Raw genomic sequence first — 18,170 nt, 5'->3', positions numbered from 1 at the left:
CTCAGATTATTTGCTCAACATCAATTTTAGGAAGATTTAAATGATAATTTTGACAAACTGCTGAAGGCTGAGTATAGACAAGTAGAATATTTGACTCTTGGAGGCTGAATTCTTAAGGCAGCTTCTAAGTTTTCAATGTAAAGATCTGAAAAAAACTAAAAAACAACAACAACAACAACAACAAACTATCCTCAGGGCCCTGGCAAGGGGAAGAAAGAGTAATCAGCATGAGGTCCATAACAAAGGCGTACTTTCCAGGGGAAAAGACACTGTCAGAGAAAAACTTCCTCCATTCTTGACCCTGACAGTCTTCCTGTCTCACCTAAAGAGAGAAACAACAACAGGAAAGTAGGGACAGTGCTTCTAGGAAATAGATTTCCAAATCAAAAGTACTGTCATTTAGCCCATTCTGACTCATTGTTGTTGTTAACCCTATATAGGGTTTCCAAGAAGCAACTGGTAGGTTTGAACTGCCGACCTTGTGGTTCCCAATCCAGTGCTGATCCTACAGCGCCACATCAGGAGTCCATTCTAACTCAAGTTGTAGTAGCTGTTGTTGTCAAGTAACATTGAGTTAGTTCTGATCCATAGCAACCCTGTATAGGGTTTGGAAGGAGTAGCTTTAGCGCTTGAACTGCCAACCTTGCAGTTCAAAGTGACTTTGCAGTCCAGTACAGTAACCCACAGCATCACACCAGGAGTCTATTCTGACTCCTGTTGTTGTTGCTAAGTGCCATCGAGTCAATTCCAACCAATAGTGATTCTGTATAGGGTTTCTGAGGAACAGCTGGTGAGCTTGATCTGCAGGCTTTGCAGTTCAAAGGACTTGGCAGCCTGGAGCATTAACCCACAGCGCCACACCAGGACTCCTTCTAGTGACCTTATATGTTTCTATAACTGTAATTCATTCTAGTGGCAGTCTCATACTTCTCTGGTGGAGAAGCCGATTGTTTTAAACTGCCAATGTTGTGGTTGGCAGTCCATTTCCTGTAGTGTAATCAGTCATTCTACAGAAATAGACTGAGACCCATATGTTGTTGTTGTTTGCCATGGAGTCTGTTCTGACTCATAGCGACCCTACACAGGGTTTCCAAGGCTGTAAATCTTTACAAGAGCAGACCACCTCATCCTTCTCCCATGGAACCGCTGGTAGTTTCAAACTGCTGACCTTGCGGCTCGCAGCCCGATTCGTAACCACTTTGCTATCAGAGTTCCTTGAGACCCATATAACCCCCTTAAAAAAAGTTTTAGGAGGGGCCTGGCATAAAAACAGGTTTGCTGCTAGAGAAATCCTTGGGAAATTCATAACTTCTAGATGCACTCCCAATACAAGACTGAGATTCAATAGGACAATGTGAACTACTCTTGCTCACACACCTACAGTGTAATGACAGTAGTCACAACTGAAATAGCTGCCGGACACAGTCCTTCCTTGAGGAAAAATACTTAGACCCAAAATCAAAACAGAAAGGCACTAGAGTTATTTGAAAGCCCTGGCACTGAACATACAACAAAGATAAAACACAGCATAACTTTTAACCAAATTAACGTAAATCCTCACACTGACAGATTTTTTTTTAGCTTAGATCTTATTACCCAATAAGAAGTCCTGGTGTGGCATTGTAGGATAAGCACTGGACTGCTAGCCAAAAGTTTGGTAGTTCAAACCCACCAGCAGCTCCTCGGAAACCCTATACTCCTAGAGTTGTTATAAGTCGGAACAGAATTGATGACACATAAGAAAAAAAAAAAAAAAAAAGAATAAACAATTTGAAAATATTGTGAACCATATTCAAATACACAGAGATGTTGGAATTTTAAGAATAGATGAGTTATGCAAGTAAAGAAACAGAATAATAAGAAATGCTTTATGTAATATATATAGATCTATAGATCTATATCTATATTATAAAAGGAAAAGAAATAAAGAACACCTTCTTTGGACCCATCAGTAGACTTGACATGACCAAAGAGAGAATCAATGAGCTTTCTGATAGGCCAGTAAAAACTAAATAAAACTGAAATGCAAAGAGAGAGAAAGAGAAGAAAATGAATAAAATAAAATTAAATAAATATCCAAAAACAACTTCAACAAATGAAATATATGTGCAATTGGAATACCAGGAACATAAGAAAGAAAATATGGTGGTGTGGAGCAGAAAAAAAATATTTAAAGAAATAATGGCTGGAAAGTTTCACAAATGACCACAAAAGACACTGGACCAGAGATCCAGAAAGCTCAGAGAAAGTTAAGCAGGATAAAAGGGAAATAGAAAATAGTACCTACATCGAGATATAGTCAAACTATAGAAAAACATAGACATTGTTGTTGTTAAGTACTGTTGAGTCAGTTCCCATTCATAGCAATCCTGTATATGGTTTCCAAGGAGCAGCTGGTGAGTTTGAACCACTAACCTTGTGTTTCATACTGACCTTTATCCAGTGATTTATCCAACAGTGCCACATGGGAGTCAAGAAAAAAGAAGAAACCCCCAATAAGATGGATTGTCATAGTAGCAGCAACAGTGAGCTCAAATGTAATGATTTTGAAGATGGCACAGGACCTGGCAGTGTTTCTGTCTGTTGTACAGAGGGTTGCTCTGAGTCAGAACTGACTCAATCACAATCAACATCAAAGGAGATCTGAACTCAGAATATGCTCAAATCCACAGAGTGAAGATGGCTGCTCTAACAATGAGGATAAATGCATTTTGTTCAATTAGGGAAGGACTAAAATACAATCAAGAGTGTCAAAGACAAGACAACTAAAGTCAGAACTTAGCAGGGATAGTTGGATAAAATATATTTGGGTTTACATATGTTTGATTATGGGTATACAGTTACAAGTATTCATGTTCTTTGATTTTTCACAAGATAGTAACATGACAAAGCCAGGATAGGTTTTTCAGGTAACTTTCTGTAAAAAAAAATTTTTTTTTTTTACTTTCATCATGTCTGTTTTGTTGGACCCATTGAGAAGATTTTCTAGTAATACTGGGCATCAAGACTCACTGAGTATATGGTATCACATCTTATATCTGTTTGACCTAAGAGTAAAGGTATTCTGGGAATAGATTGTGATATCCTGTTCCTATCAGACCTCAAAGTAAAAGAATTTCTCTTTTAGGGTATATGATTAAATCAGTATCTGTGTTAGAGGAACTGTTAGTAGAAAAGGTAGCTTTTTAAATATAACATAGATTCTAGACTCACATCAAGACTTTGAAATCAAAATAAGGCTCTACTTTCAGCCTGCTTTATTTATATACACCAAGTATCTTTGAGTTTAAGGTCTCATATAATACTAAACTTGTGCCATCTAGATTTCCACTCATTGCAGACCCCATGTGACTGAGTAGAACGGTCTAGGAAGATTATTTAGGCTGCAGTCTTTGTAGAGCAGACCACTAGCTCTTCTTCTGTGGAGCTACTGAATGAAATCCAATCATGAAAATGTAAATTAGCAATCCATCATTTAACCATTGCTTCCTGAACGTCTTCTCACAATCGTTGTTATATTTGAAACCATTACTGCTGTCACTGTGTTAGTCTATCTCATTGGGGATCTTTCCATTTTTTGCTGACCGTCCACTTTACCAAGGATAATGTCCTTCTCCAGGGACTGGTTCCCCCTCCTGATAACATATCCAAATGATCAGAGATGAATTCTCACCAGCCTTACTTCTAAGGAGCATCCTGACTCTACTTCCTACACAGATTTGTGAGGATCATACAGAACTAGGCAGTGTTTCATTCTGCTATTCATAGGATGACTATATGTCAGAACTGACACCAGAACATGTTACAAGAACTTACAGGACTACTTTTACCTAACGTGTAGTTGTTGTTAAGTGCTGTCCAGTTGGTTCTGACTCATAGTGACTCTTTATAAGAGTTTCTGAGGAGTGGCTGGTGAGCTTGAACCGCTGACCTTGTGGTTCAAACCAACCTTGCAGTCTAGTGTATTCACCCACAGCACTACAAAACATCAAAATAGATGAGGTCAAAACTGATCTAAAATAAGAAAGAAATCCATCACTGGAAATGAATATTTAAACAGTCCACTCTCAGTAATTGATAGGTAAAGCGACATTAATCAGTAAGGACACAGTTGATGCTGAGGAACACAATCAATTAATTTGGTCTAATCTTAATTTGTTGAATATTTTATCCAAAATAAGTAGATTATATTTTTCCTCAAATTTGCATGAATCATTCACTAAGATTGACCTCATTCTAAGACAAACAGATGTAAAGGAATGTAAATCATACAATGTATGTTTATGGACTACAGTGTAATTAAGCTAAAAATCAACAGAAAGATAAAAAATTACCCCAAATATTTGGAAATTAAGAAACACATTTCTAAATAATTTATATGCCAAAGAAGATGTTTCAAAAGAGATAAAAAACATTTTAAACTAAATGAAAATGAAAATTTAATCATCCATTTGTGGGATAAAGTAAACACAATGCTTAACAGATGTGTGTTGCATTAAATGGAGTCCTGGTGTGGAGGTGTTAAATAAACAGTGACTACTAACTACAAGTTTGGTGCTTCAGGTCCCGCCAGCTACTTCTCGGAAAACCCCAGGTTTGCTGAGTCAGAATTGACTCTATGGCACTTAACAACAGTTATGTTCAATGACTATATTGAAAGGAAGAAAGATTTAAAATCAATAATCTTAAGATTCAACCATTGTAAATATGGAAAGAAATCAAGACTAAAATGAGCAGAAGAAAAATAATAATGAGTGGAGAAGTAAATTAAATTGAAAACAGGAAAATAAAAGAGAAAAATCTATGAAAAACTGGTTCTTTAAAAATATTCAAAACTGTAATACTCTAAAAGAGAAGACACAAATTACCATTATCAGAAATGAAATCAAAATAGACATCAAAATTATAATAAAGAGAAAATAGTGAAATGACTTATGAAAAGAATTGGTCTTTTGACTGAATAAATATAGCCTGGCAAATGTGTGATAGAAGCAATGATTTTAGAATTCTGGAGCCAGAAAATGACTTATTTTTAAAAATGTGCCTAAAATTTTTGTTAATGAGCCCTGGTGGTACAGTGGTTAAGCATAGGCCCCTAGCCAAAAAATTGAAGGTTTAAATGCACCAGGTGTTTAAATGCATGGAACAAACATGCGGTATCTTGCTTTCTTTAAGATTGTTGTTGTTTGGTACTGGGGAATTGACTCTGCCCTATAGAAACCCTATGAAAAATAAACAGTACAGAACCCTGTGCAGCCCTGCATTACCCTCACAATTTTACTACCTTAAACCCATTTTTACAGCCATTGTCAATCTGTCTCCTTGAAGGCTTATCCTCTCTTTTGCTGACACATAGGATAAGCACTCAACCTCAAGGTCAGTTTGAATTGCAAGGTCGGTAGTTCAAACTCACCAGCTGCTCATCAGAAACCCTAAACAGGGTTGCTGTGAGTCGGAAACGACTCGATGGCACACAACAACAAGAACAACTATTAATAATAATGTCCTTCTCCAAACACTGATCCTCCTGTAATATGTCCTAAGTACAGAATACCAAGTCTTTGCATCTTGGCTGGTAAAAATCATCTGACTCTACTTCTTCCAAGACAAAGTTGTTCTTTCTTCTAGAAGTCCCCAGTATACTCAGTATTCTTCACCAACACCTTAACTCAAAGGCATCAATTCTTATTTATTGTCCAGTTGTTTCATGTATATGATGTGATTAAAAGTCCATAGTTCAAGTTAAGTACTCCTTAGTCCTCGAAGTGACATCTTTATGTTTGAACACTTTAGAGAGGCTTTTTTGCAGCAGTTGTCCAAGGCAATATATCATTTGATTTCTTGACTGCTGCTTTCAAGTAGAATTAAATCCTTGACAACTTCAATCTTTTCTTCATTTATCATAATTTGTCCAGTTGTGAGGATTTTTGTTTGCTTTATGTTGAAGTGTGATACATAGTGAAGGCTGTAGTCTTTAATCTTCATCAGTAAGTGGTACAAGTCCTTTTCCCTTTCAGCAAGCAAAGTTATGTCATCTGCATATCACAGGTTATTAATATGTCTTTATCCAATCCTGACACTGCATTATTCTTCATATAGTAAAGCTTCATGGATTATTTGCTCAACATACAGCTTGGATTAGTATGGAAAAAGGATACAACCCTAACACATGTATTTTCCTATTTTGAACCTTATAGCATCCCCTTGTTCTTTTCAAATGGTTGGCTCTCATGGTCTATGTTCAAGTTCTGCATGATTATAATTCCCATTCTTCACAATATTATCCATAATTGGTTATGTTCCACACATTCAAATGTTCTTGCACAGTCAATAAAACACAGGTTAATAATATTCATTCTGATATTCTCTGCTTTTACCTAAGCTATATCTGATACCAGCAAAGTGCTTGGTAAATATTTGATTTTACATCCTCTTCTGAAATTGGCTTGGAATTCTGGCAGTTCCTCGTGCAGATGTACTTGCACAACAATTTTTAATTATTTTCAGTAAAGCTTTGCTTGCATGTGATGTTAATGATATTGTTCAATAATTTCCTTATTCAGTTGGATCACCTTTCTTTGGAATCGGCACAAATATGGATATTTTTGTCATTTAACCAAGTAGCTGTTTTCCAAAACTCTTGGCTTATAAGAGTGAGTACTTCCAGCATTGTGTTAGTTTGTTGAGACTTCTTAATTGGTATTCCATCAATCCTTGAGACATATTTTTAGCCAATGACTTCAATGCAGCTTGGACTTTTTCCTTTAATTTTATTGGATAGTGATCACCTGCTACCTCCTGAAATGGTTGAATGTCAACTAATTCTTTTTGGTACAGTGACTTTGTATCATCTTTTTTTGAGGAAGTCTGCATTTTCAATGTTGGCCCATAGGATCTTTCTATATGAAAACCTGAGGCTTGAATTTTTTTCTTAAGTTCTGTTAGCATGAAAAATATTGAGGGTATTCTTCCCTTTTGATTTTCTAACTCCAGGTCTTCACACATTTCATTATATCCTTTCCTTTTGTCTTCTCCAGCATCCCATTGAAATCTTCATTTCAGCTCTTTCACCTAAGCATTTTGACCATTTGTTTTAGCTATTGTAGATTTCAAGTCTTTTCTTACATCCATTTTAGTTGTTTCTTTCTTTCCTCTATTTTAATAACCTTTTGTTTTCTTCATGTGTGACGACAACATGTCTGGTCTTGAGTCATTAGTGACCCATATGTGAAATATATTCTTGATCTGGTCTCTAAATTCAGGTGGGCTATACTTAAGATGCTATTTTGGCACTAATAAACTTGTTTTAACTTTACCCAGCTTTAACTGGAATTTGCTTATGAGAAATTCATAATCGGTCTGGAAGTTCCCCTAAAACCTGTGACCCTGCTAGTATTTGAAATACCAGCTTCTAGCATCATAGCATGTCACAAAGTATGAGCAACTAACAGATGAGTGGAGATTATAAAGATTACAACTTTGTCAACACCAAGGGGGTGTTTTATTCTGCTTTATTCTGCTCTATTCAGTCATTGTTAGTCAGAATTTGCTCAATAGAAATGTATTATGAGAATTTTTGTTAAGATGACTTATTGCATTTTCTGTCACCTGCTTATCATCTCTAATTACCAAGCATGGCAGGAGTGGTCATGGGAATGGCAGCCCACATTTTGTTTTGACTTGCTGGCAGCATCAATCTAAAGATTCAATGCAATCTCTATGAAATTTCCAACAATGAGTTTTGCAGCAATTTAAGCATCAATGTTCAGATTCGTATGGAATTGCAAAGAGCCCCAACTAGCGACTAGCGAAACCAGTCTTTCAAAAGGACAATGTAGGAAGACTCATACGTATCGATGCAATCTTACTATGTAGCTACTATTTTAATTATTGCCAGTTTACTAGCCTGGTATTATCTACAAAACCCTCTTAAGTTCACATATACCATTTATTACTGCTTTTGTATTACTTGTTTATTTCTTTAGCTAGAATGTAAATCCATGAAAAGCAGAAACTTATTTGTTTTAATCTCTATAAATGTCCAACACTTCACAGTACCAAGAATATCATAAATGGTTGATAAATATTTGAAGAATTTATTTGGAGAAAAAGAAATAATAAAGGTTACACATTTGTATACCTATCCCCTGGATAGGCATTCTTCATTTTCATAGGTGCTGTGAGAAGCAGCACTAGACCCCAAGGTCAGTTTGAACCACAGTGTCATGGGTCCAAACTCACCAGCTGCTCCTTAGACACTCTATACAGGATCGCTATGAGTTAGAACTGACTTGACAGCACTTAACAACAAAACACTTTCATGGTAAACTTTTTTTAGATTTAAATAACAACAACAACAAAGTAACTTTACTACCCAGTGTATAGGAGTGTGGTGGCTCCTTAAGATGAGCAATGGCTGCCAACCCCTCCATGGGATGACGTTGAACTTTTCTGCTCTCTTGAAGATTATTTTTTTTTTTTTAAAGCCTCAGAAACACTATGAGTTAGAACCAACTCTGCGGCACTTAACAACAGCCCAATATACATAACAAACAAACATAATGTGGGCTCCAGAACTCTCTTCCTTGTCTGGCTTAAGTACACCACTAGTCCAGAAGGCATAGCAAACTGCCATGATTTCCTAACTTGTGTACAAGAAAAGTCTTCACTTTGCATGCTACTTAAACTTAGTAGGTCTAGCTGGCAAGGGAGAGAAAGCATGCTATATGTGTTCTATAGAAGAAAAGGCTTAATGTTTAAGATACAAAATCTGAAGACATATTTAACTTTTCAACATAGTTCGGCCTAGTTATTTCTAGTGAAAAACATATTTGCATCCCTATTTTGTTTTGTGTCCTTTAAACTAAGAGTTTCATGAGAACAGAAATTTTGCCTTGAAAACTGCCAAAATCATAGACTTTGCAAAGCTTATTAACCAAGAATTTAAAAAGTAGCTAAAAACGTATGATGTGAAAGAAAACAATCACTTCCTTATAATAAATACTTCATAGTTTATAAAATTTTGTGTATATATATCCATATATAAGGACCTCTGGTAGCATAGTGGTTACAAGTTGGGCTGCTAACCTCAAGGTTAGCAGTTCAAAATTACCAGCTCTTCCAAGAGAGATAAATGAGGCTTTCTGCTCCTATAAAGATTTACAACCTCTGAAACCCTGGACAGGGTCGCTATGAGTTGGAACCAACTCTATGGCATGTAAGAACCACCATATTCATATATATGTGAACACAGACTTGTAATATCTATGGATTGATTATAGTGCAATGGGTAAACATGAGGCTTAACCAGAAGGATAGAAATTCAAACCCACCAGTAGCTCTGCAGTAGAAAGCTAAGGAAACCTGCTCCCGTAAAGATTATAACCTTGGAAACGTTAGAAGTTCAATTTGCCCTCTATGCTCTTTATGAATAGGAATTGACTGTACAATGTGTCTCGTTTGGGGTTTATCACTTGTACCATGATACAGAGTTGTATCCTTGCAAAACCTCATGGAGCAGAAAGACAATGTGTTAGTATAGTCATTTCTCAACTGAGCGAGAAAACTGAGTCTTAGTGAGATTGAGCACGTTAGCATAGGGCACAGTTTATTGTTAAGTGCTGTTGAGTAAGTTCCTACTTACAGTGACGCTGTATATGGTTTCTGAGGAGTGGCTGGTGAGTCTTGACTACCAACACGTGGTTCAAACTGAACTGATAAGCACTGGACTAAAGTGATAACCACTTTCTGTCCAGTGCGTATCACACAAGGACTCGACCAGTGGTGGTGGTGTGCCACTGAGTTGGTTCCAACTTATAGAGACTTGTTTCTGAGACTGTAAATCTTTAGGAGAACAGAAAACATCATCTTTATCCAGTGGAGTGACTGGTAGATCCTAATGCTGACCCTGCGGTCAGCAGCCCACCTCATAAACTACTGCACTACCATATCTCCTTAGGACTCCACTTGTTGTTGTTGTTTAGTGCCATCAAGTCAGTTCTGACTCATAATGACTCTGTATAGGGTTTCCAAGGAATAGCTGATGAACTTGAACCACCAACCTTGTGGCTCAAACAGACCTTGTGGTTCAAACAGACCTTATGGTCCAGCGCTTTATCCCACAATACCACACCAGGACTCAATGATTTCACTAGAAAGAGTTAAATCAAGTTAACTCAGTAAAATTGACTTTTCCTTACACCATGTGTCTCTGCAATTATTTTTGTTGTTTTTGCTAAGTGCCTGAAGTCGGTTTTGATGCATAGCAACCTGTATAGGACTTCTAAGGAGTGCATGGTGGATTTGAACCACCGACCTTAAAGTTAGCACATCACTGCTTATCCTACAGTGCTACACCAGCACTCCAGTACAGGTCTCTGCAATACCTGTCTTTAATTTGGAATGGCAGCTTATTTCTCATTCTTCTATTGTACTTACCTGTAATACCCTCTCATCTCAGGTTTAAAGATTTATATAGTACACACATATTTCTCTTTCCTGCTGAAGATGTTATTTGGAGACAGACATTGCAGCATTGACATCCAAATGTAGTAGTCAGGGTAGTTTATTATGCTGTGGCAACAAAAACACCACAACTACATAAACAGAAATGGCTGAATTATCAAAGCAGACACAGCCTCTTTAAAAGATAAAACACTCTCATGGAGTTCCATCAGTAGGCAACTTTGATAAAGATTTAGAGTATATGGGCAAACACAAAGCTTACACAAGATTTGATTCTCTAGAAGTGCTAGAATCCACAAGTTGCAGCTTTAAAAAAAAGTTCCTTCTCACTTCCTATATTAGGATATATTTTGGTTTAAATGGAACTGAATGTATCATAGTAATCTGTTTTCGTTAGCGAGTATGTACTGTATGCTAATTGTCTTCAAAGGAATTCCAACTTACTATGACCCTATAGGTGGAGTAGAATCGCCATACAGTTTCCAAGGTTGTAGTCTGTACAAAAGTACACTACCACATATTGCTTCTATGGAGCAACTGGTGGGTTCAAACCACTAATCTGTAGTAAGCAGCCCAGTGTTTAACCACTGTACCACCAGGGTCCTTCATTTACTCTTAACAGATGTTTTATGTGTGTAATTTTTAATACTGAGAACAAGAATAAAAAGTATGAAGTATTGTCCCTACTCTTTAGCGAAAGCCTAGGAGACACAGAGAATTTCATCAATGTACTCAAGGTTACAATAATCACAACAGTAGATAAGCAGTTTCAGAATACTGTTCAGTAGGTCTATATTTAAATCTCAAAACAATATGCACCAGCTAGTGACAAAAATTGGACTATAAAATTTAGGAAAAGAAGAGTTAACCAGGAGCCTGAGATGGTTAGAGGGAAAGGATGACCTCAAACAAAATTTCATGCTCTCATATAAAATTAAAAAAAAAAAATCCTTTTGATAAACATGTTAATATATACAAGTGGGAAGTAGGATTTTTATGTATACAAAAACTTAATAGGATATGGCTGCTCAGATTACATTGGTTATTATTAGTATACCAGAATTTATAGTTTCAAGAGTCAAGGTAGTGTGACGAATGGGAAGTAACACATAAACTTGTCCTATTGCAAACAACTTGGATCCAAATCCTCTGTCATTTTCTTAATTGTTGTTGTTAAGTGCCACTGAGTCACTTCCGACTCATAGCAACCATGTAGAGGTTTTTGAGGGGAAGTTAGTGGGTTTGAATCAATGACTTTGCAGTTAGTAGTCCAGTGCTTACATTACAGAGCCACAGCAGGACTCTGATTACCTACTGTGTTTATTGAAAACATTTTGAACTGTTGGAAAAATCAAGACCTTTTAGTACTGTAGAAACTACAATAATAAATTATAGTTCATATTTTTATATTACACAAAAACTAAATAATATGGATTTTCAGGTATTCCCTCAGTAGTATTCCAAAGAGAGGTGACTCAATGGAATGCAGAAATCATCGGACAATATCTTTGATATCCAATGCGAATAAAGTTTTACTAAAGCGTAGTGGTTATGAATCGGGCTGCGAACCTTAAGGTCAGCGGTTCGAAACTACCAGCTGCTCCGCGGGAGAAATATCAGGCTTTCTACTCCAGTAAAGATTTACACCCTCGGAAACCCTGTACAGGGTCGCTATGGGTCGGAACCAACTAGACGGCACTTAACAACAACAACAACAACAAAGGTAATACAGAAATGGCTGCAAGCATACATTGACAGAGAACTTCCAGACGTTCAAGCTGGATTCAGAAGAGGATGTGGAATGAGGAATATCATTACTGATGTCCGATGGATCTTGGCTGAAAGCAGAGAATATCAGAAAGCTGTTTACCATTTTACTATTCAAAGGCTTTCGATTGTGTGGATCATGACAAGCTGTGGACAACATTGTGAAGTATGAGTATTCTGGAACACTTAATTGTGCTCATGAGGAATCTGTACATAGACCAAGAGGTGGTTGTTCAAACAGAACATGGGAACACTGGTTTAAAATTAAGAAAGATGTGCAACAGGGCTATATTTTTTCACTATACTTATTCAATCTGTGTGTTGAGCAAATAATCCAAGAAGCTGCGCTATATGAAGAAAAACATGACATCAGGATTTGAAGAAGATTCATTAATAATCTGCAATATGCAGATGATGCAACCTTGCTTACTGAAAGTGAAGAGAACTTAAAACATTTACTGATGAACATTAAAGAGCACCGCCTTCAGTATGGATTATATCTCAATGTAAAGAAAACAAAAATCCTCACTCTGGACCAATAAACAACATTCTTATCAATGGAGAAAATATTGAAGTTGTCAAGGACTTCATTCTTCTTGGATCAACTATCAAATAATGTATTGCATTAGGCAAATCTGCTGCACAAGACCTTTTAAAAGTGTTGAAGAGCAAAGCTGTCAGCTTGAGGACTAAGGTGCACCTGACCCAAACCATGGCATTTTCAATAATATATGCATGTGAAAGCTGGACAGTAAATATGGAAGACTGTAGAAGAATTAATGCTTTTGAGTCATGGTGTTGGAGGAGACTATTGAAAGTGCCATGGGCTGCCAAAAGAACCAACATATCTATGTTGAAAGAAGTGCAGCCAGAGTGCTCCTTGGAGGCCAGGATGGCCGAACTTCATCTCTCATACTTCAGACATATTGTCAGGAGGGACCAGTCTCTGGAGAAGGATACATGTTTGGTAAGGTGTATGGTCAGAGAAAAAAAGGAAGACCTCCAGCAAGATGGATTGGCAAAGTGGCAGTCTCAGTGTGCTCAAGCTTGGCAACAATTATAATGTTGGCCCAGCACCGGGCAGTGTTTTGTTCTGTTGTGCATAGGGTCACTATGAGTTGGTACCAACTCGATGGCACTTAACAACAACAACAATGAGAGAGTAATGTTTCCTTCCTAGTTTTTAGCGATAAGAAAAATGTGTCTCAGAGAGTAAGTAATTTACTTACAATCTCATAGAGGAGTTGTTTAAACTTGTTTTTGCCTGACTTGGGTATAATTCCTGGTGTGTGTGTGTGTGTGTGTGTGTGTGTATACATGTGTGGGACCGAGAAAGAAAGAGGCAAAGAAACTGAGGAAGATAGAGAGATGAATAAAGATTACAAAGAGAAAATATAAATAATAAAAGAATTAATGAACCAGCAAGCTATCAACAAACTGATAGAAACACTAGTTACATTGTTTTACAGCCAAACTGCTTATAGTTATTAATTTTATAAGACATATTCTGTTTCATTTACTTCACAGAAAAAAAGTAAACCAAATGATGCCATACATTTTCTTACTAAGTGAATGAATGTTAATGTGTGTGTAATGACAGAATAGTATGAAAAGAGTCGGGTGGCAGAATTGAGTGGGAGATGTTAATACTGAAAGAAAACCCAATCTGGTTCAAGGCAATCTTTTTCTTTACTTACTTATATGATCAAAATAAGATTTTAAAAAAATGGAATCAGAGTCTTTATTCTGTTACTTTGACAAATTTAAGATGGAGGGGGTACAAGATTTAGACTCAGAAAGGCTAAATAGAATTTTATAAGATTTTGCAGGGGTAGATACTACAAAAATGGGTTTACATGCTGAATAAGTCCTTATCCATTGGTTTATCTGATTGATTTTGTATAACCAAAGATTTGATGTCTAGTAGTTTCCCCAAAGATGTGCCAAATGGATCTAAAAGAAGGGATTGGGGGAGGGGGAGAGGAGAAGCAGTATCAAATCTTCTAACTATTAGACCCTGAAAAATCAGTAAAATGTGATCATTATTGACTAAAAGGTACTTGTTACTTACACGCTGAAATTTATTTAAGTATATAACTGAATAATGCCCCCAAACTCACCTCATTTATTTGTAAAGGAAACAGATCTGCAGGTAGGTATATTGCTGAGTGGAAGTATTTATATCAAAAGTAAAGAATTGCATCAACTCTACCCAGATAGTATTCAATTCACATCTGAAGTATAGAATTATTAAATGTAATGTGTGGCAATGTAACATCAGCACTGCACTGTGAACTATAAACTCAGCAGTTCAGATCCACCAGCTGCTCCTCAGAAACCCTATACTGGAGAGTACTTAACAATAGAAACAGCAAATGTAAAAATATCTATGTTTATATGAAATTCAAAAATGGAGATTCTCTATTATAACAAAAACAATCTACCAGGACAAAATGATCTTAGAACAGAACTTGTGGTTGTTTTGGTAATACTGGCAGCATAGTGGTTACAAGTCAGGCTGCTACCAAAAGGTCAGCAATTCAAAATGACCAGCTGTTCAGTGGGAGAAAGATGAGGCTTTCTGTTCCGGTAAAGATATAAAGCCTCAGACGCCCTGTACAGGGTCGCTATGAGTCAGAACAACTCCATGGCACACCACCACACACCACACCACATTGATATGATAAATAATGGGACTTTAAAGATAATAATAATCCAGCCAAAATTAAACTTTTCTTTCAAAGATATAATAAAACTTGTGTAGTCCATGTAAAATTCCTTTGTATATATTAGAAGTAAATCTTATATTTGCAGGAAGTTCACACATATTGTTTTGTCTCAATAGGTTTAAAATATAATTTAAAATTGCCTTAGGTAGCATAGGATTTTCAGAGTATTTTAGGTATTTTATTTTCCATTTTTAAAATTCATGTAAGCATTGAGCATGAAATGAGTTAACACAAATCCTAGTATTGCTTTCTTCAAATTAACCTCGACATGTAATACTTGGAAGCATTTATAAAAAATAATAATAACAGTTTTAGATTTATATTTCAGCACTGGCTTGGCATACGGTGGTTAAAACTCCCAATTAGAACTCAGATGATCAGAATTCATCTCTGGTGTTTGGGTAACTGTGAGCACCCTATTTCACCATGCTTTTGCTCAGGGAGCTTGCTTTTAAGGTTAAAGGAGATAACGTAAAGCATCTCTCTGCCACTTCACTAGTACTGCTTCTTAAAGACATTTTACATAGTAGCCCACCCTTTCTTAAAATCCACACCACTTCTAGACAGCATTTCAAAATTAAATGGAGCAAATTCAGACAAGAAGAAACAAGAAATGCAATAGCTATTAAAGGCCAGATGTTGTAATGGAAACTGTATATAAACAGTATTCCACTTAGATTTATTTTGAAAAATTCTGGGTCAAAGTATCGATTTAAATTTCTATTTTATGGAAACCCTATACAAAGTTTCTATTAGTCAGAGGCAACTCGATGGCATACAACAACAATAACATATTATACCAAAGCTAGCCAAGCCTATATAAATTATGCAGAGTTGCACAGATAATGGATGGTAGTACTGACATTCCATCCTCAGGAACAGGAAGCAGGAATGGAGTAGCTTGAAGGATACGGATGTCAGGAGAATTAAAAAATATACCAGTGAACATTTGTTACTTTATATAAAACATTTAGCAGCATTCATTATAGATTAAGTGTCCCCAAAATATTAGTGCTTTCAGTTCATGTTTTTTTAACTGGTCACACCCATCCAATCCCCCTTTCTTTTACTATTTTTTACCTTGCCCTCCAGTCACCCCCAATTTTCTTAATATTTTCAGCTTTCACAATACACACACAAAATCCACTCATTATCTTTGATATTAAACACAATGTTGTTGTATGCCATGAAGTCAGAGACCCTGTACATGGTTTCTGAGGCTGTAAATCTTAACAGGAGCAGAAAGCTTTATACTTCACCCAGGTAGAAACTGGTGGATTTGAATCATGAACCATGTGATACAGTCCAACATGTGATCCACTATGCCACCAGGGTTCCTATTTTATACAATAAGTTATAATAAAATAAATGAAATGATTTCATATAGTAGCTAATATTGTCATTTGGGGATTTTAGAGAAGGATTTCATTTGTAAAATCTTACTGTTACAGGAATAATAATGATAAGGACAGTGATAATGCTAAAATATTTTGCCACTCGGAGTGGATTTTCTATCTATATGGTTCAGATATAAACATGGACAGAACTTTAAAAACTATCTACAGACATATCTAAATGTTTTGTCTCCAAGAAAAAATAAAATGATCTTTCATTTGTAAGGTATAGTAGTTTATGATTCACATAAAATTAGAAAATCACATAAAATTTCTATATAAAGTAGAAAATCAATAACATCCCTGAGACCAAAACAATGTTTAATTCTCTTATCCAAGAGATGTCATGGATTTGAACAGTGCAAGATTCTAGTTTCTTATCACACCCTACTGACAGAAATAAAACAAATAAATTAATAAAATTACCTCTCATTAGAAATATTTTGTAAAAGACGTTATGTACATTTCATTTGTATTATCTCACTTTTTTTTTCCATATTACACATGAGGAAAATGAGGCTTAGAAGCACTGACATTTGTATAATGTCAGCTATCACTTGAATGACTGAACAAGAGTAGCCGTGACACAAACTGCCCTTCCTTGAAAAAGGTATTACAGCAGCAAACAGAGAAACCCAATAAACTAGAACATGTAGGTTGAGAGAGAAAGTCTTAGAAAACACTTGATTAGTAAGGTAAATTTGTAGTCAGCAGCTTTTAAAAAAATTGTTAGGGAAAAAGAAATGTGGTTGGCATGCTAAGGCCATCTCAATGATTTCTATGACTTGATCACCGGAATTTGGAAATATGTTACTTTCATATCAAAAGGATTTTGCAGATGTGGATAAGGATATTGAGATAGGAAGATTATTCTACAGTATCCAGATCAGCCCAATGAAATCACAATCATCTATGTAAATGAAAGAGAAAGGGTCAGAAAGAAAGAAAAGTTAGAAGATGCTGTATTGATTGATTGAATATACTGTTTGATTGAAGATGAAAGAATAAAACCACAAACAAAAGAATGCAGCCTCTACAAGCTGGAAATGGCAAAGAAACTATATCCTATATTGTATGTTTTTGTTCTTATATGCCACCAAGTTGGGTCCCACTCACAACAACTCTATATAGATTTTTCATGGAGCTACTGGTGAGTCTGAACCGCTGACCTTGCTGTTCAAACTTACCTTGTGGTCCAATGCTTATCCTATGGTGCCACACTCCATTGGACTAATTGATTCTGAGCATCTTCAGTTCTCATCACTCTTCTTTCTTCTGCACATGGAGAGATCAAAAGCTGGACCTTAAATAGCTGGTCATGAGCTTTTAAGATCTTGGATGCTACTCACCAAAGTAGGATATAGAATATTGTCTTTGTGGACTGGGTTATATCAATTCCCCATGGTGTTCTTTGACACTGTCGTTCTGAGCCCCCAGGCCTAGAAACTTATTGCCTTAAGATGTTTGATAATATCTAAAATCTGTCATCATTTTCCCAACAGTGTTCTCCACCACATTCATAATTGTGTTTGTAGCAAACGCAAATACTCATGTAATGTCCTCTTTCAAACTCATGTATATTTATGGGTATGCTCCTACTCTTCCTGCCATACCCATTTAGCCTGTATCTATCCTCAGAACATTGTTGTTCGAAGATTGTATCCTGCATACCTGTGTCTTCACCTATCTTAATCATTTTTCTGCCAACATCTCTCTTCTTGTATATTGCCCTCCAACTTCTTGTATATTGCCCTCCCTATGAACCAAGTTAACACATGTCTACAGTCTAAACACTGAATTGCTTTCTTCCCCCCCC

The sequence above is a fragment of the Chrysochloris asiatica genome, unplaced genomic scaffold (genome assembly GCF_000296735.1).
Source record: "Chrysochloris asiatica unplaced genomic scaffold, ChrAsi1.0 scaffold00001, whole genome shotgun sequence".
In the NCBI taxonomy this organism is placed as follows: Eukaryota; Metazoa; Chordata; class Mammalia; order Afrosoricida; family Chrysochloridae; genus Chrysochloris; species Chrysochloris asiatica.
This window is presented reverse-complemented; position numbering follows the sequence as displayed.